The 27,222-nt window shown below is 46.4% G+C and overlaps 16 non-coding genes across 16 annotated transcripts; all 16 read right to left on the bottom strand.

The window, feature by feature from the left end:
- Positions 1 to 601: 601 nt before the first annotated feature.
- Positions 602 to 674, bottom strand: trnav-uac (transfer RNA valine (anticodon UAC)). Its single transcript has one exon. It is a non-coding gene; the product is annotated as a tRNA-Val (tRNA).
- Positions 675 to 1,800: 1,126 nt separating this feature from the next.
- trnal-uag (transfer RNA leucine (anticodon UAG)) lies at positions 1,801 to 1,882 on the bottom strand. Its single transcript has one exon. It is a non-coding gene; the product is annotated as a tRNA-Leu (tRNA).
- A 1,635-nt stretch (positions 1,883 to 3,517) lies between these two features.
- On the bottom strand, positions 3,518 to 3,590 carry trnav-uac (transfer RNA valine (anticodon UAC)). Its single transcript has one exon. It is a non-coding gene; the product is annotated as a tRNA-Val (tRNA).
- Positions 3,591 to 4,716: 1,126 nt separating this feature from the next.
- trnal-uag (transfer RNA leucine (anticodon UAG)) lies at positions 4,717 to 4,798 on the bottom strand. The gene has a single exon. It is a non-coding gene; the product is annotated as a tRNA-Leu (tRNA).
- Positions 4,799 to 6,433: 1,635 nt separating this feature from the next.
- On the bottom strand, positions 6,434 to 6,506 carry trnav-uac (transfer RNA valine (anticodon UAC)). The gene has a single exon. It is a non-coding gene; the product is annotated as a tRNA-Val (tRNA).
- A 1,126-nt stretch (positions 6,507 to 7,632) lies between these two features.
- On the bottom strand, positions 7,633 to 7,714 carry trnal-uag (transfer RNA leucine (anticodon UAG)). The gene has a single exon. It is a non-coding gene; the product is annotated as a tRNA-Leu (tRNA).
- A 2,808-nt stretch (positions 7,715 to 10,522) lies between these two features.
- Positions 10,523 to 10,604, bottom strand: trnal-uag (transfer RNA leucine (anticodon UAG)). Its single transcript has one exon. It is a non-coding gene; the product is annotated as a tRNA-Leu (tRNA).
- Positions 10,605 to 12,239: 1,635 nt separating this feature from the next.
- On the bottom strand, positions 12,240 to 12,312 carry trnav-uac (transfer RNA valine (anticodon UAC)). The gene has a single exon. It is a non-coding gene; the product is annotated as a tRNA-Val (tRNA).
- Positions 12,313 to 13,438: 1,126 nt separating this feature from the next.
- trnal-uag (transfer RNA leucine (anticodon UAG)) lies at positions 13,439 to 13,520 on the bottom strand. The gene has a single exon. It is a non-coding gene; the product is annotated as a tRNA-Leu (tRNA).
- Positions 13,521 to 16,328: 2,808 nt separating this feature from the next.
- On the bottom strand, positions 16,329 to 16,410 carry trnal-uag (transfer RNA leucine (anticodon UAG)). The gene has a single exon. It is a non-coding gene; the product is annotated as a tRNA-Leu (tRNA).
- A 1,635-nt stretch (positions 16,411 to 18,045) lies between these two features.
- trnav-uac (transfer RNA valine (anticodon UAC)) lies at positions 18,046 to 18,118 on the bottom strand. Its single transcript has one exon. It is a non-coding gene; the product is annotated as a tRNA-Val (tRNA).
- Positions 18,119 to 19,244: 1,126 nt separating this feature from the next.
- trnal-uag (transfer RNA leucine (anticodon UAG)) lies at positions 19,245 to 19,326 on the bottom strand. The gene has a single exon. It is a non-coding gene; the product is annotated as a tRNA-Leu (tRNA).
- Positions 19,327 to 22,160: 2,834 nt separating this feature from the next.
- On the bottom strand, positions 22,161 to 22,242 carry trnal-uag (transfer RNA leucine (anticodon UAG)). The gene has a single exon. It is a non-coding gene; the product is annotated as a tRNA-Leu (tRNA).
- Positions 22,243 to 23,877: 1,635 nt separating this feature from the next.
- trnav-uac (transfer RNA valine (anticodon UAC)) lies at positions 23,878 to 23,950 on the bottom strand. Its single transcript has one exon. It is a non-coding gene; the product is annotated as a tRNA-Val (tRNA).
- A 1,126-nt stretch (positions 23,951 to 25,076) lies between these two features.
- Positions 25,077 to 25,158, bottom strand: trnal-uag (transfer RNA leucine (anticodon UAG)). Its single transcript has one exon. It is a non-coding gene; the product is annotated as a tRNA-Leu (tRNA).
- A 1,635-nt stretch (positions 25,159 to 26,793) lies between these two features.
- On the bottom strand, positions 26,794 to 26,866 carry trnav-uac (transfer RNA valine (anticodon UAC)). The gene has a single exon. It is a non-coding gene; the product is annotated as a tRNA-Val (tRNA).
- Between the last annotated feature and the right edge of the window lie 356 nt (positions 26,867 to 27,222).

The following is a 27,222-nucleotide window of genomic DNA, read 5'->3' as shown; positions in this document are numbered from 1 at the left end:
TGTCGATTCCTCCGTTTCAGTTCCAACGTGGCTTAGATCTCGGGGCGCACCTTAATACTAGCGACGCTATGAAAGCACAGGTGCAGAGGTTCCCCTGAGAGTGTCATTTCTTTCATTGCTGTTGCTGATTGAATGAGCCACTAACGTGCGAACTGCTCCAAAACATGATTCAGGACCTCTGGTGCCAACTCTCGCACGTTGAATAACGACAGACAGCTTCCAAATGATGTCTTTCATAGACGACTTTGGGGGTACATTTGACAGACCGATTAGTTCAGGCATCCGTGGTGTGCTGTGACACCAGCGCATCAGCTTCTCCCCTGTCTTGGAAACGGGCCGCCTGCGCAAGGAATGCCAATGCGGTACTGCTTTTCGTGGAAGGACCAGAAGGCCACTACACTCTCAAACAGAATGGCATATGATCACAACCAAGTTGGAGAAAAATTTACAATACTTTGCACAGTAATTAAATGGAGTTGCATTGCATTTCACTCCGAGAGCAGATTTTTTCAAGCAAATTCGAAGGCAGTTTGCAGATGGTAAAGCAATCAAGAAAGCTCCGTTCTTGTCCATGTTAAATTCTGCAGTTGAAGAACAAAGCAGTTTCTGCCCAGTTTCGAACTGGGGACCTTTCGCGCGTAAGGCGAACGTGATGACCACTACACTACAGAAACAAGCCGCAGTCGCCTCTGCGGAGCCTCAGTGGCATCCAGCACTGAACGTTGAAGCCATTTTACCTTTCACTTTTCTGTTTCCAATAGCTCGTTGTTTAATGGGACTTGTTTAATCATGGCTATGTGGTGAGCATGGACGAGATACACCGAAGTATCTGTTTCCACGCGGTGTGCGCCAATAACATTGTGTTGCTTACACCGGCTGTAAAGGATCACTTTTTAGCGGAGCTTGCCGTCGCAGTCTGTGGCAGTATCATTTAGTCTGTTCGACTGCTCACGGGACAAGTCGCATTGTGAAACACTGCAGAAACGAACGACTTCCTTACTTTTGCTCCGACTGACCATACTGCGGGAAATTTTCCCAGATTCTCAGTTGAGGATTTTTGCAGCTGGAAGTTACCTCAGAAACCCTGTTAATTCGTAATGTATTGAGCGAATCGCAAAACAGAAAGCATTTAACACGGAACACAAACAAAACTGGCAAACCAAATGCGTTTTCAGACACAGCGAGCATGAATGCTAAATGTGAGACAGGCCGGGGGCATGAGCCATAAAGTAATCTCACAACTAACAACAGGGCAATTCCAAACTGCTCTTTCAAACATACTGGAGCCTGAGTGCACCACCACTTCCCAGACAATGCTGAAAAGAGAGAAAGAAAGAACACAATAAGAATGGGCCATTAAAAAGTGAATTTCACCAATCACAGTCTCGATTACATTACCTTTCCCTTCCGATGTCTCCAGGACGGAAATAAAGGAAATGGGAGAAATTCAATAACATGTGACATCGCAATTCATTGGAACGATTTTCCCATTAGCAGAAAACAAAATAACGACGAGTCGAGCCCCCGCAGGACTTTGTTTCACAGCAGCAATGAAATAACAGCCTCCATTCGGTTCCAGTAAACGCACAACTTGTCTGGGACAGCAGAGCTGTTTGCGATTTTCCGCGCGGGAGGCGAGCACGATCATGACAGCACAGACACCGGAAAAGTCGGCACTTTTCCACACCACAGTTAATTGCCCGGGAAGCACAGACATGTTTTTTCGGTTTTAAACAGAAATGCAGCAGGAGTCGAAACAGTATTTTAACAAGCTGCGTCGTTGGAAACGATCAGCAGAAATGGCAGCGGTGGGATTCGAACCCACGCCTCTATCGAGACTGGAGTCTAAACCCAGCGCCTTAGACCGCTCGGCCACACTACCAGCCAGCCGCGCCCCTCATTTTCTTGCACTTCCAATTGTGATGCTGCGTAACAACAGATGCAAAGTCACGTGAAAAGGGTTCCATGATCCCTCTCTGACACGCACAACTGCTGGGATGTGCCCGTCTACAATATCAATTTCGCAGCAGATAATGATAGCCCATCAATCCAGATAAATAAGCTGAGTCTATCTTCTCAGACTCTTTTCAGCTACAAATGTATCTGTGAGTGCGTGAGAACATACGATCGGTTATGATTTGGTCAAATTACCATGAGCTGCTTGACATTACTGCAATTTCGATTCTTGCTTTGCTAAATGATTTCACCCTTTGATCGAAACAGGACACCTTTCACGTTTACACGGAACATGAAACACACCGGACTACAGGGAAAATGCACAAAGCTGAGCAGGCCGTGTTCCACATCATACCGCGCAGCATCGTTTCAGTCACTGTGTCTGTTTTGCAGAATTAGAGTCCCAAAGAATGTTCTCCACCCTAAAACCGGAGGTTGCATTACAATCCGAGAACGACAGATCACATTGTGAGGATGCTCTGACTTCGGAGCCGGTTCGAGATGCCACTTTCCTTGTCTTTTTGCCTTAACCGTGCAATTCGCTGCAGAGATGTTCACAGCTGGATATGAGCCACATGGATACCAACTGAGTCGACGAGAAGCGACTCAATAAATTTTGCTAAATTCCACGGTGCTTATTAGAAATGCAGTTTCTGTTCACATCAATCTAAAAGACAGTTTCTGAACATAGTAACAGAAGTCAAAAGGTAATTAGCTCACCCCACCCCCCTCTCCGGAAGAGGTGCTAACTGCTCTTGAGTGCTTTTTGTTCTCGATGTGAAGAGCTCTCACGTCTGAGTCACCTTCACACGTCTCTGTATGCTGAGTGAATCACAAAGAAGGAATTTCACCAGAGCTGCAACTGCCTCACTTCTCCACTCGCCCTCCCAGTTTACATTTTCCTGCTCGTCAGTGATTTAAAGAAAACCAAATGGATGCGATGTCATTCTGTAGCCTCGCTGTCGATTCCTCCGTTTCAGTTCCAACGTGGCTTAGATCTCGGGGCGCACCTTAATACTAGCGACGCTATGAAAGCACAGGTGCAGAGGTTCCCCTGAGAGTGTCATTTCTTTCATTGCTGTTGCTGATTGAATGAGCCACTAACGTGCGAACTGCTCCAAAACATGATTCAGGACCTCTGGTGCCAACTCTCGCACGTTGAATAACGACAGACAGCTTCCAAATGATGTCTTTCATAGACGACTTTGGGGGTACATTTGACAGACCGCTTAGTTCAGGCATCCGTGGTGTGCTGTGACACCAGCGCATCAGCTTCTCCCCTGTCTTGGAAACGGGCCGCCTGCGCAAGGAATGCCAATGCGGTACTGCTTTTCGTGGAAGGACCAGAAGGCCACTACACTCTCAAACAGAATGGCATATGATCACAACCAAGTTGGAGAAAAATTTACAATACTTTGCACAGTAATTAAATGGAGTTGCATTGCATTTCACTCCGAGAGCAGATTTTTTCAAGCAAATTCGAAGGCAGTTTGCAGATGGTAAAGCAATCAAGAAAGCTCCGTTCTTGTCCATGTTAAATTCTGCAGTTGAAGAACAAAGCAGTTTCTGCCCAGTTTCGAACTGGGGACCTTTCGCGCGTAAGGCGAACGTGATGACCACTACACTACAGAAACAAGCCGCAGTCGCCTCTGCGGAGCCTCAGTGGCATCCAGCACTGAACGTTGAAGCCATTTTACCTTTCACTTTTCTGTTTCCAATAGCTCGTTGTTTAATGGGACTTGTTTAATCATGGCTATGTGGTGAGCATGGACGAGATACACCGAAGTATCTGTTTCCACGCGGTGTGCGCCAATAACATTGTGTTGCTTACACCGGCTGTAAAGGATCACTTTTTAGCGGAGCTTGCCGTCGCAGTCTGTGGCAGTATCATTTAGTCTGTTCGACTGCTCACGGGACAAGTCGCATTGTGAAACACTGCAGAAACGAACGACTTCCTTACTTTTGCTCCGACTGACCATACTGCGGGAAATTTTCCCAGATTCTCAGTTGAGGATTTTTGCAGCTGGAAGTTACCTCAGAAACCCTGTTAATTCGTAATGTATTGAGCGAATCGCAAAACAGAAAGCATTTAACACGGAACACAAACAAAACTGGCAAACCAAATGCGTTTTCAGACACAGCGAGCATGAATGCTAAATGTGAGACAGGCCGGGGGCATGAGCCATAAAGTAATCTCACAACTAACAACAGGGCAATTCCAAACTGCTCTTTCAAACATACTGGAGCCTGAGTGCACCACCACTTTCCAGACAATGCTGAAAAGAGAGAAAGAAAGAACACAATAAGAATGGGCCATTAAAAAGTGAATTTCACCAATCACAGTCTCGATTACATTACCTTTCCCTTCCGATGTCTCCAGGACGGAAATAAAGGAAATGGGAGAAATTCAATAACATGTGACATCGCAATTCATTGGAACGATTTTCCCATTAGCAGAAAACAAAATAACGACGAGTCGAGCCCCCGCAGGACTTTGTTTCACAGCAGCAATGAAATAACAGCCTCCATTCGGTTCCAGTAAACGCACAACTTGTCTGGGACAGCAGAGCTGTTTGCGATTTTCCGCGCGGGAGGCGAGCACGATCATGACAGCACAGACACCGGAAAAGTCGGCACTTTTCCACACCACAGTTAATTGCCCGGGAAGCACAGACATGTTTTTTCGGTTTTAAACAGAAATGCAGCAGGAGTCGAAACAGTATTTTAACAAGCTGCGTCGTTGGAAACGATCAGCAGAAATGGCAGCGGTGGGATTCGAACCCACGCCTCTATCGAGACTGGAGTCTAAACCCAGCGCCTTAGACCGCTCGGCCACACTACCAGTCAGCCGCGCCCCTCATTTTCTTGCACTTCCAATTGTGATGCTGCGTAACAACAGATGCAAAGTCACGTGAAAAGGGTTCCATGATCCCTCTCTGACACGCACAACTGCTGGGATGTGCCCGTCTACAATATCAATTTCGCAGCAGATAATGATAGCCCATCAATCCAGATAAATAAGCTGAGTCTATCTTCTCAGACTCTTTTCAGCTACAAATGTATCTGTGAGTGCGTGAGAACATACGATCGGTTATGATTTGGTCAAATTACCATGAGCTGCTTGACATTACTGCAATTTCGATTCTTGCTTTGCTAAATGATTTCACCCTTTGATCGAAACAGGACACCTTTCACGTTTACACGGAACATGAAACACACCGGACTACAGGGAAAATGCACAAAGCTGAGCAGGCCGTGTTCCACATCATACCGCGCAGCATCGTTTCAGTCACTGTGTCTGTTTTGCAGAATTAGAGTCCCAAAGAATGTTCTCCACCCTAAAACCGGAGGTTGCATTACAATCCGAGAACGACAGATCACATTGTGAGGATGCTCTGACTTCGGAGCCGGTTCGAGATGCCACTTTCCTTGTCTTTTTGCCTTAACCGTGCAATTCGCTGCAGAGATGTTCACAGCTGGATATGAGCCACATGGATACCAACTGAGTCGACGAGAAGCGACTCAATAAATTTTGCTAAATTCCACGGTGCTTATTAGAAATGCAGTTTCTGTTCACATCAATCTAAAAGACAGTTTCTGAACATAGTAACAGAAGTCAAAAGGTAATTAGCTCACCCCACCCCCCTCTCCGGAAGAGGTGCTAACTGCTCTTGAGTGCTTTTTGTTCTCGATGTGAAGAGCTCTCACGTCTGAGTCACCTTCACACGTCTCTGTATGCTGAGTGAATCACAAAGAAGGAATTTCACCAGAGCTGCAACTGCCTCACTTCTCCACTCGCCCTCCCAGTTTACATTTTCCTGCTCGTCAGTGATTTAAAGAAAACCAAATGGATGCGATGTCATTCTGTAGCCTCGCTGTCGATTCCTCCGTTTCAGTTCCAACGTGGCTTAGATCTCGGGGCGCACCTTAATACTAGCGACGCTATGAAAGCACAGGTGCAGAGGTTCCCCTGAGAGTGTCATTTCTTTCATTGCTGTTGCTGATTGAATGAGCCACTAACGTGCGAACTGCTCCAAAACATGATTCAGGACCTCTGGTGCCAACTCTCGCACGTTGAATAACGACAGACAGCTTCCAAATGATGTCTTTCATAGACGACTTTGGGGGTACATTTGACAGACCGCTTAGTTCAGGCATCCGTGGTGTGCTGTGACACCAGCGCATCAGCTTCTCCCCTGTCTTGGAAACGGGCCGCCTGCGCAAGGAATGCCAATGCGGTACTGCTTTTCGTGGAAGGACCAGAAGGCCACTACACTCTCAAACAGAATGGCATATGATCACAACCAAGTTGGAGAAAAATTTACAATACTTTGCACAGTAATTAAATGGAGTTGCATTGCATTTCACTCCGAGAGCAGATTTTTTCAAGCAAATTCGAAGGCAGTTTGCAGATGGTAAAGCAATCAAGAAAGCTCCGTTCTTGTCCATGTTAAATTCTGCAGTTGAAGAACAAAGCAGTTTCTGCCCAGTTTCGAACTGGGGACCTTTCGCGCGTAAGGCGAACGTGATGACCACTACACTACAGAAACAAGCCGCAGTCGCCTCTGCGGAGCCTCAGTGGCATCCAGCACTGAACGTTGAAGCCATTTTACCTTTCACTTTTCTGTTTCCAATAGCTCGTTGTTTAATGGGACTTGTTTAATCATGGCTATGTGGTGAGCATGGACGAGATACACCGAAGTATCTGTTTCCACGCGGTGTGCGCCAATAACATTGTGTTGCTTACACCGGCTGTAAAGGATCACTTTTTAGCGGAGCTTGCCGTCGCAGTCTGTGGCAGTATCATTTAGTCTGTTCGACTGCTCACGGGACAAGTCGCATTGTGAAACACTGCAGAAACGAACGACTTCCTTACTTTTGCTCCGACTGACCATACTGCGGGAAATTTTCCCAGATTCTCAGTTGAGGATTTTTGCAGCTGGAAGTTACCTCAGAAACCCTGTTAATTCGTAATGTATTGAGCGAATCGCAAAACAGAAAGCATTTAACACGGAACACAAACAAAACTGGCAAACCAAATGCGTTTTCAGACACAGCGAGCATGAATGCTAAATGTGAGACAGGCCGGGGGCATGAGCCATAAAGTAATCTCACAACTAACAACAGGGCAATTCCAAACTGCTCTTTCAAACATACTGGAGCCTGAGTGCACCACCACTTCCCAGACAATGCTGAAAAGAGAGAAAGAAAGAACACAATAAGAATGGGCCATTAAAAAGTGAATTTCACCAATCACAGTCTCGATTACATTACCTTTCCCTTCCGATGTCTCCAGGACGGAAATAAAGGAAATGGGAGAAATTCAATAACATGTGACATCGCAATTCATTGGAACGATTTTCCCATTAGCAGAAAACAAAATAACGACGAGTCGAGCCCCCGCAGGACTTTGTTTCACAGCAGCAATGAAATAACAGCCTCCATTCGGTTCCAGTAAACGCACAACTTGTCTGGGACAGCAGAGCTGTTTGCGATTTTCCGCGCGGGAGGCGAGCACGATCATGACAGCACAGACACCGGAAAAGTCGGCACTTTTCCACACCACAGTTAATTGCCCGGGAAGCACAGACATGTTTTTTCGGTTTTAAACAGAAATGCAGCAGGAGTCGAAACAGTATTTTAACAAGCTGCGTCGTTGGAAACGATCAGCAGAAATGGCAGCGGTGGGATTCGAACCCACGCCTCTATCGAGACTGGAGTCTAAACCCAGCGCCTTAGACCGCTCGGCCACACTACCAGCCAGCCGCGCCCCTCATTTTCTTGCACTTCCAATTGTGATGCTGCGTAACAACAGATGCAAAGTCACGTGAAAAGGGTTCCATGATCCCTCTCTGACACGCACAACTGCTGGGATGTGCCCGTCTACAATATCAATTTCGCAGCAGATAATGATAGCCCATCAATCCAGATAAATAAGCTGAGTCTATCTTCTCAGACTCTTTTCAGCTACAAATGTATCTGTGAGTGCGTGAGAACATACGATCGGTTATGATTTGGTCAAATTACCATGAGCTGCTTGACATTACTGCAATTTCGATTCTTGCTTTGCTAAATGATTTCACCCTTTGATCGAAACAGGACACCTTTCACGTTTACACGGAACATGAAACACACCGGACTACAGGGAAAATGCACAAAGCTGAGCAGGCCGTGTTCCACATCATACCGCGCAGCATCGTTTCAGTCACTGTGTCTGTTTTGCAGAATTAGAGTCCCAAAGAATGTTCTCCACCCTAAAACCGGAGGTTGCATTACAATCCGAGAACGACAGATCACATTGTGAGGATGCTCTGACTTCGGAGCCGGTTCGAGATGCCGTGCAATTCGCTGCAGAGATGTTCACAGCTGGATATGAGCCACATGGATACCAACTGAGTCGACGAGAAGCGACTCAATAAATTTTGCTAAATTCCACGGTGCTTATTAGAAATGCAGTTTCTGTTCACATCAATCTAAAAGACAGTTTCTGAACATAGTAACAGAAGTCAAAAGGTAATTAGCTCACCCCACCCCCCTCTCCGGAAGAGGTGCTAACTGCTCTTGAGTGCTTTTTGTTCTCGATGTGAAGAGCTCTCACGTCTGAGTCACCTTCACACGTCTCTGTATGCTGAGTGAATCACAAAGAAGGAATTTCACCAGAGCTGCAACTGCCTCACTTCTCCACTCGCCCTCCCAGTTTACATTTTCCTGCTCGTCAGTGATTTAAAGAAAACCAAATGGATGCGATGTCATTCTGTAGCCTCGCTGTCGATTCCTCCGTTTCAGTTCCAACGTGGCTTAGATCTCGGGGCGCACCTTAATACTAGCGACGCTATGAAAGCACAGGTGCAGAGGTTCCCCTGAGAGTGTCATTTCTTTCATTGCTGTTGCTGATTGAATGAGCCACTAACGTGCGAACTGCTCCAAAACATGATTCAGGACCTCTGGTGCCAACTCTCGCACGTTGAATAACGACAGACAGCTTCCAAATGATGTCTTTCATAGACGACTTTGGGGGTACATTTGACAGACCGATTAGTTCAGGCATCCGTGGTGTGCTGTGACACCAGCGCATCAGCTTCTCCCCTGTCTTGGAAACGGGCCGCCTGCGCAAGGAATGCCAATGCGGTACTGCTTTTCGTGGAAGGACCAGAAGGCCACTACACTCTCAAACAGAATGGCATATGATCACAACCAAGTTGGAGAAAAATTTACAATACTTTGCACAGTAATTAAATGGAGTTGCATTGCATTTCACTCCGAGAGCAGATTTTTTCAAGCAAATTCGAAGGCAGTTTGCAGATGGTAAAGCAATCAAGAAAGCTCCGTTCTTGTCCATGTTAAATTCTGCAGTTGAAGAACAAAGCAGTTTCTGGCCAGTTTCGAACTGGGGACCTTTCGCGCGTAAGGCGAACGTGATGACCACTACACTACAGAAACAAGCCGCAGTCGCCTCTGCGGAGCCTCAGTGGCATCCAGCACTGAACGTTGAAGCCATTTTACCTTTCACTTTTCTGTTTCCAATAGCTCGTTGTTTAATGGGACTTGTTTAATCATGGCTATGTGGTGAGCATGGACGAGATACACCGAAGTATCTGTTTCCACGCGGTGTGCGCCAATAACATTGTGTTGCTTACACCGGCTGTAAAGGATCACTTTTTAGCGGAGCTTGCCGTCGCAGTCTGTGGCAGTATCATTTAGTCTGTTCGACTGCTCACGGGACAAGTCGCATTGTGAAACACTGCAGAAACGAACGACTTCCTTACTTTTGCTCCGACTGACCATACTGCGGGAAATTTTCCCAGATTCTCAGGTGAGGATTTTTGCAGCTGGAAGTTACCTCAGAAACCCTGTTAATTCGTAATGTATTGAGCGAATCGCAAAACAGAAAGCATTTAACACGGAACACAAACAAAACTGGCAAACCAAATGCGTTTTCAGACACAGCGAGCATGAATGCTAAATGTGAGACAGGCCGGGGGCATGAGCCATAAAGTAATCTCACAACTAACAACAGGGCAATTCCAAACTGCTCTTTCAAACATACTGGAGCCTGAGTGCACCACCACTTCCCAGACAATGCTGAAAAGAGAGAAAGAAAGAACACAATAAGAATGGGCCATTAAAAAGTGAATTTCACCAATCACAGTCTCGATTACATTACCTTTCCCTTCCGATGTCTCCAGGACGGAAATAAAGGAAATGGGAGAAATTCAATAACATGTGACATCGCAATTCATTGGAACGATTTTCCCATTAGCAGAAAACAAAATAACGACGAGTCGAGCCCCCGCAGGACTTTGTTTCACAGCAGCAATGAAATAACAGCCTCCATTCGGTTCCAGTAAACGCACAACTTGTCTGGGACAGCAGAGCTGTTTGCGATTTTCCGCGCGGGAGGCGAGCACGATCATGACAGCACAGACACCGGAAAAGTCGGCACTTTTCCACACCACAGTTAATTGCCCGGGAAGCACAGACATGTTTTTTCGGTTTTAAACAGAAATGCAGCAGGAGTCGAAACAGTATTTTAACAAGCTGCGTCGTTGGAAACGATCAGCAGAAATGGCAGCGGTGGGATTCGAACCCACGCCTCTATCGAGACTGGAGTCTAAACCCAGCGCCTTAGACCGCTCGGCCACACTACCAGCCAGCCGCGCCCCTCATTTTCTTGCACTTCCAATTGTGATGCTGCGTAACAACAGATGCAAAGTCACGTGAAAAGGGTTCCATGATCCCTCTCTGACACGCACAACTGCTGGGATGTGCCCGTCTACAATATCAATTTCGCAGCAGATAATGATAGCCCATCAATCCAGATAAATAAGCTGAGTCTATCTTCTCAGACTCTTTTCAGCTACAAATGTATCTGTGAGTGCGTGAGAACATACGATCGGTTATGATTTGGTCAAATTACCATGAGCTGCTTGACATTACTGCAATTTCGATTCTTGCTTTGCTAAATGATTTCACCCTTTGATCGAAACAGGACACCTTTCACGTTTACACGGAACATGAAACACACCGGACTACAGGGAAAATGCGCAAAGCTGAGCAGGCCGTGTTCCACATCATACCGCGCAGCATCGTTTCAGTCACTGTGTCTGTTTTGCAGAATTAGAGTCCCAAAGAATGTTCTCCACCCTAAAACCGGAGGTTGCATTACAATCCGAGAACGACAGATCACATTGTGAGGATGCTCTGACTTCGGAGCCGGTTCGAGATGCCACTTTCCTTGTCTTTTTGCCTTAACCGTGCAATTCGCTGCAGAGATGTTCACAGCTGGATATGAGCCACATGGATACCAACTGAGTCGACGAGAAGCGACTCAATAAATTTTGCTAAATTCCACGGTGCTTATTAGAAATGCAGTTTCTGTTCACATCAATCTAAAAGACAGTTTCTGAACATAGTAACAGAAGTCAAAAGGTAATTAGCTCACCCCACCCCCCTCTCCGGAAGAGGTGCTAACTGCTCTTGAGTGCTTTTTGTTCTCGATGTGAAGAGCTCTCACGTCTGAGTCACCTTCACACGTCTCTGTATGCTGAGTGAATCACAAAGAAGGAATTTCACCAGAGCTGCAACTGCCTCACTTCTCCACTCGCCCTCCCAGTTTACATTTTCCTGCTCGTCAGTGATTTAAAGAAAACCAAATGGATGCGATGTCATTCTGTAGCCTCGCTGTCGATTCCTCCGTTTCAGTTCCAACGTGGCTTAGATCTCGGGGCGCACCTTAATACTAGCGACGCTATGAAAGCACAGGTGCAGAGGTTCCCCTGAGAGTGTCATTTCTTTCATTGCTGTTGCTGATTGAATGAGCCACTAACGTGCGAACTGCTCCAAAACATGATTCAGGACCTCTGGTGCCAACTCTCGCACGTTGAATAACGACAGACAGCTTCCAAATGATGTCTTTCATAGACGACTTTGGGGGTACATTTGACAGACCGCTTAGTTCAGGCATCCGTGGTGTGCTGTGACACCAGCGCATCAGCTTCTCCCCTGTCTTGGAAACGGGCCGCCTGCGCAAGGAATGCCAATGCGGTACTGCTTTTCGTGGAAGGACCAGAAGGCCACTACACTCTCAAACAGAATGGCATATGATCACAACCAAGTTGGAGAAAAATTTACAATACTTTGCACAGTAATTAAATGGAGTTGCATTGCATTTCACTCCGAGAGCAGATTTTTTCAAGCAAATTCGAAGGCAGTTTGCAGATGGTAAAGCAATCAAGAAAGCTCCGTTCTTGTCCATGTTAAATTCTGCAGTTGAAGAACAAAGCAGTTTCTGCCCAGTTTCGAACTGGGGACCTTTCGCGCGTAAGGCGAACGTGATGACCACTACACTACAGAAACAAGCCGCAGTCGCCTCTGCGGAGCCTCAGTGGCATCCAGCACTGAACGTTGAAGCCATTTTACCTTTCACTTTTCTGTTTCCAATAGCTCGTTGTTTAATGGGACTTGTTTAATCATGGCTATGTGGTGAGCATGGACGAGATACACCGAAGTATCTGTTTCCACGCGGTGTGCGCCAATAACATTGTGTTGCTTACACCGGCTGTAAAGGATCACTTTTTAGCGGAGCTTGCCGTCGCAGTCTGTGGCAGTATCATTTAGTCTGTTCGACTGCTCACGGGACAAGTCGCATTGTGAAACACTGCAGAAACGAACGACTTCCTTACTTTTGCTCCGACTGACCATACTGCGGGAAATTTTCCCAGATTCTCAGGTGAGGATTTTTGCAGCTGGAAGTTACCTCAGAAACCCTGTTAATTCGTAATGTATTGAGCGAATCGCAAAACAGAAAGCATTTAACACGGAACACAAACAAAACTGGCAAACCAAATGCGTTTTCAGACACAGCGAGCATGAATGCTAAATGTGAGACAGGCCGGGGGCATGAGCCATAAAGTAATCTCACAACTAACAACAGGGCAATTCCAAACTGCTCTTTCAAACATACTGGAGCCTGAGTGCACCACCACTTCCCAGACAATGCTGAAAAGAGAGAAAGAAAGAACACAATAAGAATGGGCCATTAAAAAGTGAATTTCACCAATCACAGTCTCGATTACATTACCTTTCCCTTCCGATGTCTCCAGGACGGAAATAAAGGAAATGGGAGAAATTCAATAACATGTGACATCGCAATTCATTGGAACGATTTTCCCATTAGCAGAAAACAAAATAACGACGAGTCGAGCCCCCGCAGGACTTTGTTTCACAGCAGCAATGAAATAACAGCCTCCATTCGGTTCCAGTAAACGCACAACTTGTCTGGGACAGCAGAGCTGTTTGCGATTTTCCGCGCGGGAGGCGAGCACGATCATGACAGCACAGACACCGGAAAAGTCGGCACTTTTCCACACCACAGTTAATTGCCCGGGAAGCACAGACATGTTTTTTCGGTTTTAAACAGAAATGCAGCAGGAGTCGAAACAGTATTTTAACAAGCTGCGTCGTTGGAAACGATCAGCAGAAATGGCAGCGGTGGGATTCGAACCCACGCCTCTATCGAGACTGGAGTCTAAACCCAGCGCCTTAGACCGCTCGGCCACACTACCAGCCAGCCGCGCCCCTCATTTTCTTGCACTTCCAATTGTGATGCTGCGTAACAACAGATGCAAAGTCACGTGAAAAGGGTTCCATGATCCCTCTCTGACACGCACAACTGCTGGGATGTGCCCGTCTACAATATCAATTTCGCAGCAGATAATGATAGCCCATCAATCCAGATAAATAAGCTGAGTCTATCTTCTCAGACTCTTTTCAGCTACAAATGTATCTGTGAGTGCGTGAGAACATACGATCGGTTATGATTTGGTCAAATTACCATGAGCTGCTTGACATTACTGCAATTTCGATTCTTGCTTTGCTAAATGATTTCACCCTTTGATCGAAACAGGACACCTTTCACGTTTACACGGAACATGAAACACACCGGACTACAGGGAAAATGCGCAAAGCTGAGCAGGCCGTGTTCCACATCATACCGCGCAGCATCGTTTCAGTCACTGTGTCTGTTTTGCAGAATTAGAGTCCCAAAGAATGTTCTCCACCCTAAAACCGGAGGTTGCATTACAATCCGAGAACGACAGATCACATTGTGAGGATGCTCTGACTTCGGAGCCGGTTCGAGATGCCGTGCAATTCGCTGCAGAGATGTTCACAGCTGGATATGAGCCACATGGATACCAACTGAGTCGACGAGAAGCGACTCAATAAATTTTGCTAAATTCCACGGTGCTTATTAGAAATGCAGTTTCTGTTCACATCAATCTAAAAGACAGTTTCTGAACATAGTAACAGAAGTCAAAAGGTAATTAGCTCACCCCACCCCCCTCTCCGGAAGAGGTGCTAACTGCTCTTGAGTGCTTTTTGTTCTCGATGTGAAGAGCTCTCACGTCTGAGTCACCTTCACACGTCTCTGTATGCTGAGTGAATCACAAAGAAGGAATTTCACCAGAGCTGCAACTGCCTCACTTCTCCACTCGCCCTCCCAGTTTACATTTTCCTGCTCGTCAGTGATTTAAAGAAAACCAAATGGATGCGATGTCATTCTGTAGCCTCGCTGTCGATTCCTCCGTTTCAGTTCCAACGTGGCTTAGATCTCGGGGCGCACCTTAATACTAGCGACGCTATGAAAGCACAGGTGCAGAGGTTCCCCTGAGAGTGTCATTTCTTTCATTGCTGTTGCTGATTGAATGAGCCACTAACGTGCGAACTGCTCCAAAACATGATTCAGGACCTCTGGTGCCAACTCTCGCACGTTGAATAACGACAGACAGCTTCCAAATGATGTCTTTCATAGACGACTTTGGGGGTACATTTGACAGACCGATTAGTTCAGGCATCCGTGGTGTGCTGTGACACCAGCGCATCAGCTTCTCCCCTGTCTTGGAAACGGGCCGCCTGCGCAAGGAATGCCAATGCGGTACTGCTTTTCGTGGAAGGACCAGAAGGCCACTACACTCTCAAACAGAATGGCATATGATCACAACCAAGTTGGAGAAAAATTTACAATACTTTGCACAGTAATTAAATGGAGTTGCATTGCATTTCACTCCGAGAGCAGATTTTTTCAAGCAAATTCGAAGGCAGTTTGCAGATGGTAAAGCAATCAAGAAAGCTCCGTTCTTGTCCATGTTAAATTCTGCAGTTGAAGAACAAAGCAGTTTCTGGCCAGTTTCGAACTGGGGACCTTTCGCGCGTAAGGCGAACGTGATGACCACTACACTACAGAAACAAGCCGCAGTCGCCTCTGCGGAGCCTCAGTGGCATCCAGCACTGAACGTTGAAGCCATTTTACCTTTCACTTTTCTGTTTCCAATAGCTCGTTGTTTAATGGGACTTGTTTAATCATGGCTATGTGGTGAGCATGGACGAGATACACCGAAGTATCTGTTTCCACGCGGTGTGCGCCAATAACATTGTGTTGCTTACACCGGCTGTAAAGGATCACTTTTTAGCGGAGCTTGCCGTCGCAGTCTGTGGCAGTATCATTTAGTCTGTTCGACTGCTCACGGGACAAGTCGCATTGTGAAACACTGCAGAAACGAACGACTTCCTTACTTTTGCTCCGACTGACCATACTGCGGGAAATTTTCCCAGATTCTCAGGTGAGGATTTTTGCAGCTGGAAGTTACCTCAGAAACCCTGTTAATTCGTAATGTATTGAGCGAATCGCAAAACAGAAAGCATTTAACACGGAACACAAACAAAACTGGCAAACCAAATGCGTTTTCAGACACAGCGAGCATGAATGCTAAATGTGAGACAGGCCGGGGGCATGAGCCATAAAGTAATCTCACAACTAACAACAGGGCAATTCCAAACTGCTCTTTCAAACATACTGGAGCCTGAGTGCACCACCACTTCCCAGACAATGCTGAAAAGAGAGAAAGAAAGAACACAATAAGAATGGGCCATTAAAAAGTGAATTTCACCAATCACAGTCTCGATTACATTACCTTTCCCTTCCGATGTCTCCAGGACGGAAATAAAGGAAATGGGAGAAATTCAATAACATGTGACATCGCAATTCATTGGAACGATTTTCCCATTAGCAGAAAACAAAATAACGACGAGTCGAGCCCCCGCAGGACTTTGTTTCACAGCAGCAATGAAATAACAGCCTCCATTCGGTTCCAGTAAACGCACAACTTGTCTGGGACAGCAGAGCTGTTTGCGATTTTCCGCGCGGGAGGCGAGCACGATCATGACAGCACAGACACCGGAAAAGTCGGCACTTTTCCACACCACAGTTAATTGCCCGGGAAGCACAGACATGTTTTTTCGGTTTTAAACAGAAATGCAGCAGGAGTCGAAACAGTATTTTAACAAGCTGCGTCGTTGGAAACGATCAGCAGAAATGGCAGCGGTGGGATTCGAACCCACGCCTCTATCGAGACTGGAGTCTAAACCCAGCGCCTTAGACCGCTCGGCCACACTACCAGCCAGCCGCGCCCCTCATTTTCTTGCACTTCCAATTGTGATGCTGCGTAACAACAGATGCAAAGTCACGTGAAAAGGGTTCCATGATCCCTCTCTGACACGCACAACTGCTGGGATGTGCCCGTCTACAATATCAATTTCGCAGCAGATAATGATAGCCCATCAATCCAGATAAATAAGCTGAGTCTATCTTCTCAGACTCTTTTCAGCTACAAATGTATCTGTGAGTGCGTGAGAACATACGATCGGTTATGATTTGGTCAAATTACCATGAGCTGCTTGACATTACTGCAATTTCGATTCTTGCTTTGCTAAATGATTTCACCCTTTGATCGAAACAGGACACCTTTCACGTTTACACGGAACATGAAACACACCGGACTACAGGGAAAATGCGCAAAGCTGAGCAGGCCGTGTTCCACATCATACCGCGCAGCATCGTTTCAGTCACTGTGTCTGTTTTGCAGAATTAGAGTCCCAAAGAATGTTCTCCACCCTAAAACCGGAGGTTGCATTACAATCCGAGAACGACAGATCACATTGTGAGGATGCTCTGACTTCGGAGCCGGTTCGAGATGCCACTTTCCTTGTCTTTTTGCCTTAACCGTGCAATTCGCTGCAGAGATGTTCACAGCTGGATATGAGCCACATGGATACCAACTGAGTCGACGAGAAGCGACTCAATAAATTTTGCTAAATTCCACGGTGCTTATTAGAAATGCAGTTTCTGTTCACATCAATCTAAAAGACAGTTTCTGAACATAGTAACAGAAGTCAAAAGGTAATTAGCTCACCCCACCCCCCTCTCCGGAAGAGGTGCTAACTGCTCTTGAGTGCTTTTTGTTCTCGATGTGAAGAGCTCTCACGTCTGAGTCACCTTCACACGTCTCTGTATGCTGAGTGAATCACAAAGAAGGAATTTCACCAGAGCTGCAACTGCCTCACTTCTCCACTCGCCCTCCCAGTTTACATTTTCCTGCTCGTCAGTGATTTAAAGAAAACCAAATGGATGCGATGTCATTCTGTAGCCTCGCTGTCGATTCCTCCGTTTCAGTTCCAACGTGGCTTAGATCTCGGGGCGCACCTTAATACTAGCGACGCTATGAAAGCACAGGTGCAGAGGTTCCCCTGAGAGTGTCATTTCTTTCATTGCTGTTGCTGATTGAATGAGCCACTAACGTGCGAACTGCTCCAAAACATGATTCAGGACCTCTGGTGCCAACTCTCGCACGTTGAATAACGACAGACAGCTTCCAAATGATGTCTTTCATAGACGACTTTGGGGGTACATTTGACAGACCGATTAGTTCAGGCATCCGTGGTGTGCTGTGACACCAGCGCATCAGCTTCTCCCCTGTCTTGGAAACGGGCCGCCTGCGCAAGGAATGCCAATGCGGTACTGCTTTTCGTGGAAGGACCAGAAGGCCACTACACTCTCAAACAGAATGGCATATGATCACAACCAAGTTGGAGAAAAATTTACAATACTTTGCACAGTAATTAAATGGAGTTGCATTGCATTTCACTCCGAGAGCAGATTTTTTCAAGCAAATTCGAAGGCAGTTTGCAGATGGTAAAGCAATCAAGAAAGCTCCGTTCTTGTCCATGTTAAATTCTGCAGTTGAAGAACAAAGCAGTTTCTGCCCAGTTTCGAACTGGGGACCTTTCGCGCGTAAGGCGAACGTGATGACCACTACACTACAGAAACAAGCCGCAGTCGCCTCTGCGGAGCCTCAGTGGCATCCAGCACTGAACGTTGAAGCCATTTTACCTTTCACTTTTCTGTTTCCAATAGCTCGTTGTTTAATGGGACTTGTTTAATCATGGCTATGTGGTGAGCATGGACGAGATACACCGAAGTATCTGTTTCCACGCGGTGTGCGCCAATAACATTGTGTTGCTTACACCGGCTGTAAAGGATCACTTTTTAGCGGAGCTTGCCGTCGCAGTCTGTGGCAGTATCATTTAGTCTGTTCGACTGCTCACGGGACAAGTCGCATTGTGAAACACTGCAGAAACGAACGACTTCCTTACTTTTGCTCCGACTCACCATACTGCGGGAAATTTTCCCAGATTCTCAGTTGAGGATTTTTGCAGCTGGAAGTTACCTCAGAAACCCTGTTAATTCGTAATGTATTGAGCGAATCGCAAAACAGAAAGCATTTAACACGGAACACAAACAAAACTGGCAAACCAAATGCGTTTTCAGACACAGCGAGCATGAATGCTAAATGTGAGACAGGCCGGGGGCATGAGCCATAAAGTAATCTCACAACTAACAACAGGGCAATTCCAAACTGCTCTTTCAAACATACTGGAGCCTGAGTGCACCACCACTTCCCAGACAATGCTGAAAAGAGAGAAAGAAAGAACACAATAAGAATGGGCCATTAAAAAGTGAATTTCACCAATCACAGTCTCGATTACATTACCTTTCCCTTCCGATGTCTCCAGGACGGAAATAAAGGAAATGGGAGAAATTCAATAACATGTGACATCGCAATTCATTGGAACGATTTTCCCATTAGCAGAAAACAAAATAACGACGAGTCGAGCCCCCGCAGGACTTTGTTTCACAGCAGCAATGAAATAACAGCCTCCATTCGGTTCCAGTAAACGCACAACTTGTCTGGGACAGCAGAGCTGTTTGCGATTTTCCGCGCGGGAGGCGAGCACGATCATGACAGCACAGACACCGGAAAAGTCGGCACTTTTCCACACCACAGTTAATTGCCCGGGAAGCACAGACATGTTTTTTCGGTTTTAAACAGAAATGCAGCAGGAGTCGAAACAGTATTTTAACAAGCTGCGTCGTTGGAAACGATCAGCAGAAATGGCAGCGGTGGGATTCGAACCCACGCCTCTATCGAGACTGGAGTCTAAACCCAGCGCCTTAGACCGCTCGGCCACACTACCAGCCAGCCGCGCCCCTCATTTTCTTGCACTTCCAATTGTGATGCTGCGTAACAACAGATGCAAAGTCACGTGAAAAGGGTTCCATGATCCCTCTCTGACACGCACAACTGCTGGGATGTGCCCGTCTACAATATCAATTTCGCAGCAGATAATGATAGCCCATCAATCCAGATAAATAAGCTGAGTCTATCTTCTCAGACTCTTTTCAGCTACAAATGTATCTGTGAGTGCGTGAGAACATACGATCGGTTATGATTTGGTCAAATTACCATGAGCTGCTTGACATTACTGCAATTTCGATTCTTGCTTTGCTAAATGATTTCACCCTTTGATCGAAACAGGACACCTTTCACGTTTACACGGAACATGAAACACACCGGACTACAGGGAAAATGCACAAAGCTGAGCAGGCCGTGTTCCACATCATACCGCGCAGCATCGTTTCAGTCACTGTGTCTGTTTTGCAGAATTAGAGTCCCAAAGAATGTTCTCCACCCTAAAACCGGAGGTTGCATTACAATCCGAGAACGACAGATCACATTGTGAGGATGCTCTGACTTCGGAGCCGGTTCGAGATGCCACTTTCCTTGTCTTTTTGCCTTAACCGTGCAATTCGCTGCAGAGATGTTCACAGCTGGATATGAGCCACATGGATACCAACTGAGTCGACGAGAAGCGACTCAATAAATTTTGCTAAATTCCACGGTGCTTATTAGAAATGCAGTTTCTGTTCACATCAATCTAAAAGACAGTTTCTGAACATAGTAACAGAAGTCAAAAGGTAATTAGCTCACCCCACCCCCCTCTCCGGAAGAGGTGCTAACTGCTCTTGAGTGCTTTTTGTTCTCGATGTGAAGAGCTCTCACGTCTGAGTCACCTTCACACGTCTCTGTATGCTGAGTGAATCACAAAGAAGGAATTTCACCAGAGCTGCAACTGCCTCACTTCTCCACTCGCCCTCCCAGTTTACATTTTCCTGCTCGTCAGTGATTTAAAGAAAACCAAATGGATGCGATGTCATTCTGTAGCCTCGCTGTCGATTCCTCCGTTTCAGTTCCAACGTGGCTTAGATCTCGGGGCGCACCTTAATACTAGCGACGCTATGAAAGCACAGGTGCAGAGGTTCCCCTGAGAGTGTCATTTCTTTCATTGCTGTTGCTGATTGAATGAGCCACTAACGTGCGAACTGCTCCAAAACATGATTCAGGACCTCTGGTGCCAACTCTCGCACGTTGAATAACGACAGACAGCTTCCAAATGATGTCTTTCATAGACGACTTTGGGGGTACATTTGACAGACCGATTAGTTCAGGCATCCGTGGTGTGCTGTGACACCAGCGCATCAGCTTCTCCCCTGTCTTGGAAACGGGCCGCCTGCGCAAGGAATGCCAATGCGGTACTGCTTTTCGTGGAAGGACCAGAAGGCCACTACACTCTCAAACAGAATGGCATATGATCACAACCAAGTTGGAGAAAAATTTACAATACTTTGCACAGTAATTAAATGGAGTTGCATTGCATTTCACTCCGAGAGCAGATTTTTTCAAGCAAATTCGAAGGCAGTTTGCAGATGGTAAAGCAATCAAGAAAGCTCCGTTCTTGTCCATGTTAAATTCTGCAGTTGAAGAACAAAGCAGTTTCTGGCCAGTTTCGAACTGGGGACCTTTCGCGCGTAAGGCGAACGTGATGACCACTACACTACAGAAACAAGCCGCAGTCGCCTCTGCGGAGCCTCAGTGGCATCCAGCACTGAACGTTGAAGCCATTTTACCTTTCACTTTTCTGTTTCCAATAGCTCGTTGTTTAATGGGACTTGTTTAATCATGGCTATGTGGTGAGCATGGACGAGATACACCGAAGTATCTGTTTCCACGCGGTGTGCGCCAATAACATTGTGTTGCTTACACCGGCTGTAAAGGATCACTTTTTAGCGGAGCTTGCCGTCGCAGTCTGTGGCAGTATCATTTAGTCTGTTCGACTGCTCACGGGACAAGTCGCATTGTGAAACACTGCAGAAACGAACGACTTCCTTACTTTTGCTCCGACTGACCATACTGCGGGAAATTTTCCCAGATTCTCAGTTGAGGATTTTTGCAGCTGGAAGTTACCTCAGAAACCCTGTTAATTCGTAATGTATTGAGCGAATCGCAAAACAGAAAGCATTTAACACGGAACACAAACAAAACTGGCAAACCAAATGCGTTTTCAGACACAGCGAGCATGAATGCTAAATGTGAGACAGGCCGGGGGCATGAGCCATAAAGTAATCTCACAACTAACAACAGGGCAATTCCAAACTGCTCTTTCAAACATACTGGAGCCTGAGTGCACCACCACTTCCCAGACAATGCTGAAAAGAGAGAAAGAAAGAACACAATAAGAATGGGCCATTAAAAAGTGAATTTCACCAATCACAGTCTCGATTACATTACCTTTCCCTTCCGATGTCTCCAGGACGGAAATAAAGGAAATGGGAGAAATTCAATAACATGTGACATCGCAATTCATTGGAACGATTTTCCCATTAGCAGAAAACAAAATAACGACGAGTCGAGCCCCCGCAGGACTTTGTTTCACAGCAGCAATGAAATAACAGCCTCCATTCGGTTCCAGTAAACGCACAACTTGTCTGGGACAGCAGAGCTGTTTGCGATTTTCCGCGCGGGAGGCGAGCACGATCATGACAGCACAGACACCGGAAAAGTCGGCACTTTTCCACACCACAGTTAATTGCCCGGGAAGCACAGACATGTTTTTTCGGTTTTAAACAGAAATGCAGCAGGAGTCGAAACAGTATTTTAACAAGCTGCGTCGTTGGAAACGATCAGCAGAAATGGCAGCGGTGGGATTCGAACCCACGCCTCTATCGAGACTGGAGTCTAAACCCAGCGCCTTAGACCGCTCGGCCACACTACCAGCCAGCCGCGCCCCTCATTTTCTTGCACTTCCAATTGTGATGCTGCGTAACAACAGATGCAAAGTCACGTGAAAAGGGTTCCATGATCCCTCTCTGACACGCACAACTGCTGGGATGTGCCCGTCTACAATATCAATTTCGCAGCAGATAATGATAGCCCATCAATCCAGATAAATAAGCTGAGTCTATCTTCTCAGACTCTTTTCAGCTACAAATGTATCTGTGAGTGCGTGAGAACATACGATCGGTTATGATTTGGTCAAATTACCATGAGCTGCTTGACATTACTGCAATTTCGATTCTTGCTTTGCTAAATGATTTCACCCTTTGATCGAAACAGGACACCTTTCACGTTTACACGGAACATGAAACACACCGGACTACAGGGAAAATGCGCAAAGCTGAGCAGGCCGTGTTCCACATCATACCGCGCAGCATCGTTTCAGTCACTGTGTCTGTTTTGCAGAATTAGAGTCCCAAAGAATGTTCTCCACCCTAAAACCGGAGGTTGCATTACAATCCGAGAACGACAGATCACATTGTGAGGATGCTCTGACTTCGGAGCCGGTTCGAGATGCCACTTTCCTTGTCTTTTTGCCTTAACCGTGCAATTCGCTGCAGAGATGTTCACAGCTGGATATGAGCCACATGGATACCAACTGAGTCGACGAGAAGCGACTCAATAAATTTTGCTAAATTCCACGGTGCTTATTAGAAATGCAGTTTCTGTTCACATCAATCTAAAAGACAGTTTCTGAACATAGTAACAGAAGTCAAAAGGTAATTAGCTCACCCCACCCCCCTCTCCGGAAGAGGTGCTAACTGCTCTTGAGTGCTTTTTGTTCTCGATGTGAAGAGCTCTCACGTCTGAGTCACCTTCACACGTCTCTGTATGCTGAGTGAATCACAAAGAAGGAATTTCACCAGAGCTGCAACTGCCTCACTTCTCCACTCGCCCTCCCAGTTTACATTTTCCTGCTCGTCAGTGATTTAAAGAAAACCAAATGGATGCGATGTCATTCTGTAGCCTCGCTGTCGATTCCTCCGTTTCAGTTCCAACGTGGCTTAGATCTCGGGGCGCACCTTAATACTAGCGACGCTATGAAAGCACAGGTGCAGAGGTTCCCCTGAGAGTGTCATTTCTTTCATTGCTGTTGCTGATTGAATGAGCCACTAACGTGCGAACTGCTCCAAAACATGATTCAGGACCTCTGGTGCCAACTCTCGCACGTTGAATAACGACAGACAGCTTCCAAATGATGTCTTTCATAGACGACTTTGGGGGTACATTTGACAGACCGATTAGTTCAGGCATCCGTGGTGTGCTGTGACACCAGCGCATCAGCTTCTCCCCTGTCTTGGAAACGGGCCGCCTGCGCAAGGAATGCCAATGCGGTACTGCTTTTCGTGGAAGGACCAGAAGGCCACTACACTCTCAAACAGAATGGCATATGATCACAACCAAGTTGGAGAAAAATTTACAATACTTTGCACAGTAATTAAATGGAGTTGCATTGCATTTCACTCCGAGAGCAGATTTTTTCAAGCAAATTCGAAGGCAGTTTGCAGATGGTAAAGCAATCAAGAAAGCTCCGTTCTTGTCCATGTTAAATTCTGCAGTTGAAGAACAAAGCAGTTTCTGCCCAGTTTCGAACTGGGGACCTTTCGCGCGTAAGGCGAACGTGATGACCACTACACTACAGAAACAAGCCGCAGTCGCCTCTGCGGAGCCTCAGTGGCATCCAGCACTGAACGTTGAAGCCATTTTACCTTTCACTTTTCTGTTTCCAATAGCTCGTTGTTTAATGGGACTTGTTTAATCATGGCTATGTGGTGAGCATGGACGAGATACACCGAAGTATCTGTTTCCACGCGGTGTGCGCCAATAACATTGTGTTGCTTACACCGGCTGTAAAGGATCACTTTTTAGCGGAGCTTGCCGTCGCAGTCTGTGGCAGTATCATTTAGTCTGTTCGACTGCTCACGGGACAAGTCGCATTGTGAAACACTGCAGAAACGAACGACTTCCTTACTTTTGCTCCGACTGACCATACTGCGGGAAATTTTCCCAGATTCTCAGTTGAGGATTTTTGCAGCTGGAAGTTACCTCAGAAACCCTGTTAATTCGTAATGTATTGAGCGAATCGCAAAACAGAAAGCATTTAACACGGAACACAAACAAAACTGGCAAACCAAATGCGTTTTCAGACACAGCGAGCATGAATGCTAAATGTGAGACAGGCCGGGGGCATGAGCCATAAAGTAATCTCACAACTAACAACAGGGCAATTCCAAACTGCTCTTTCAAACATACTGGAGCCTGAGTGCACCACCACTTCCCAGACAATGCTGAAAAGAGAGAAAGAAAGAACACAATAAGAATGGGCCATTAAAAAGTGAATTTCACCAATCACAGTCTCGATTACATTACCTTTCCCTTCCGATGTCTCCAGGACGGAAATAAAGGAAATGGGAGAAATTCAATAACATGTGACATCGCAATTCATTGGAACGATTTTCCCATTAGCAGAAAACAAAATAACGACGAGTCGAGCCCCCGCAGGACTTTGTTTCACAGCAGCAATGAAATAACAGCCTCCATTCGGTTCCAGTAAACGCACAACTTGTCTGGGACAGCAGAGCTGTTTGCGATTTTCCGCGCGGGAGGCGAGCACGATCATGACAGCACAGACACCGGAAAAGTCGGCACTTTTCCACACCACAGTTAATTGCCCGGGAAGCACAGACATGTTTTTTCGGTTTTAAACAGAAATGCAGCAGGAGTCGAAACAGTATTTTAACAAGCTGCGTCGTTGGAAACGATCAGCAGAAATGGCAGCGGTGGGATTCGAACCCACGCCTCTATCGAGACTGGAGTCTAAACCCAGCGCCTTAGACCGCTCGGCCACACTACCAGCCAGCCGCGCCCCTCATTTTCTTGCACTTCCAATTGTGATGCTGCGTAACAACAGATGCAAAGTCACGTGAAAAGGGTTCCATGATCCCTCTCTGACACGCACAACTGCTGGGATGTGCCCGTCTACAATATCAATTTCGCAGCAGATAATGATAGCCCATCAATCCAGATAAATAAGCTGAGTCTATCTTCTCAGACTCTTTTCAGCTACAAATGTATCTGTGAGTGCGTGAGAACATACGATCGGTTATGATTTGGTCAAATTACCATGAGCTGCTTGACATTACTGCAATTTCGATTCTTGCTTTGCTAAATGATTTCACCCTTTGATCGAAACAGGACACCTTTCACGTTTACACGGAACATGAAACACACCGGACTACAGGGAAAATGCACAAAGCTGAGCAGGCCGTGTTCCACATCATACCGCGCAGCATCGTTTCAGTCACTGTGTCTGTTTTGCAGAATTAGAGTCCCAAAGAATGTTCTCCACCCTAAAACCGGAGGTTGCATTACAATCCGAGAACGACAGATCACATTGTGAGGATGCTCTGACTTCGGAGCCGGTTCGAGATGCCACTTTCCTTGTCTTTTTGCCTTAACCGTGCAATTCGCTGCAGAGATGTTCACAGCTGGATATGAGCCACATGGATACCAACTGAGTCGACGAGAAGCGACTCAATAAATTTTGCTAAATTCCACGGTGCTTATTAGAAATGCAGTTTCTGTTCACATCAATCTAAAAGACAGTTTCTGAACATAGTAACAGAAGTCAAAAGGTAATTAGCTCACCCCACCCCCCTCTCCGGAAGAGGTGCTAACTGCTCTTGAGTGCTTTTTGTTCTCGATGTGAAGAGCTCTCACGTCTGAGTCACCTTCACACGTCTCTGTATGCTGAGTGAATCACAAAGAAGGAATTTCACCAGAGCTGCAACTGCCTCACTTCTCCACTCGCCCTCCCAGTTTACATTTTCCTGCTCGTCAGTGATTTAAAGAAAACCAAATGGATGCGATGTCATTCTGTAGCCTCGCTGTCGATTCCTCCGTTTCAGTTCCAACGTGGCTTAGATCTCGGGGCGCACCTTAATACTAGCGACGCTATGAAAGCACAGGTGCAGAGGTTCCCCTGAGAGTGTCATTTCTTTCATTGCTGTTGCTGATTGAATGAGCCACTAACGTGCGAACTGCTCCAAAACATGATTCAGGACCTCTGGTGCCAACTCTCGCACGTTGAATAACGACAGACAGCTTCCAAATGATGTCTTTCATAGACGACTTTGGGGGTACATTTGACAGACCGATTAGTTCAGGCATCCGTGGTGTGCTGTGACACCAGCGCATCAGCTTCTCCCCTGTCTTGGAAACGGGCCGCCTGCGCAAGGAATGCCAATGCGGTACTGCTTTTCGTGGAAGGACCAGAAGGCCACTACACTCTCAAACAGAATGGCATATGATCACAACCAAGTTGGAGAAAAATTTACAATACTTTGCACAGTAATTAAATGGAGTTGCATTGCATTTCACTCCGAGAGCAGATTTTTTCAAGCAAATTCGAAGGCAGTTTGCAGATGGTAAAGCAATCAAGAAAGCTCCGTTCTTGTCCATGTTAAATTCTGCAGTTGAAGAACAAAGCAGTTTCTGCCCAGTTTCGAACTGGGGACCTTTCGCGCGTAAGGCGAACGTGATGACCACTACACTACAGAAACAAGCCGCAGTCGCCTCTGCGGAGCCTCAGTGGCATCCAGCACTGAACGTTGAAGCCATTTTACCTTTCACTTTTCTGTTTCCAATAGCTCGTTGTTTAATGGGACTTGTTTAATCATGGCTATGTGGTGAGCATGGACGAGATACACCGAAGTATCTGTTTCCACGCGGTGTGCGCCAATAACATTGTGTTGCTTACACCGGCTGTAAAGGATCACTTTTTAGCGGAGCTTGCCGTCGCAGTCTGTGGCAGTATCATTTAGTCTGTTCGACTGCTCACGGGACAAGTCGCATTGTGAAACACTGCAGAAACGAACGACTTCCTTACTTTTGCTCCGACTGACCATACTGCGGGAAA

Source organism: Chiloscyllium plagiosum, unplaced genomic scaffold (genome assembly GCF_037043375.1).
Source record: "Chiloscyllium plagiosum isolate Xiang-an unplaced genomic scaffold, Cpla_swu_hap1 HiC_scaffold_21, whole genome shotgun sequence".
Lineage (NCBI taxonomy): Eukaryota > Metazoa > Chordata > Chondrichthyes > Orectolobiformes > Hemiscylliidae > Chiloscyllium > Chiloscyllium plagiosum.
Note: the sequence above shows the minus strand (reverse complement) of the source record. Positions and strands in the feature narration are given on the sequence as shown.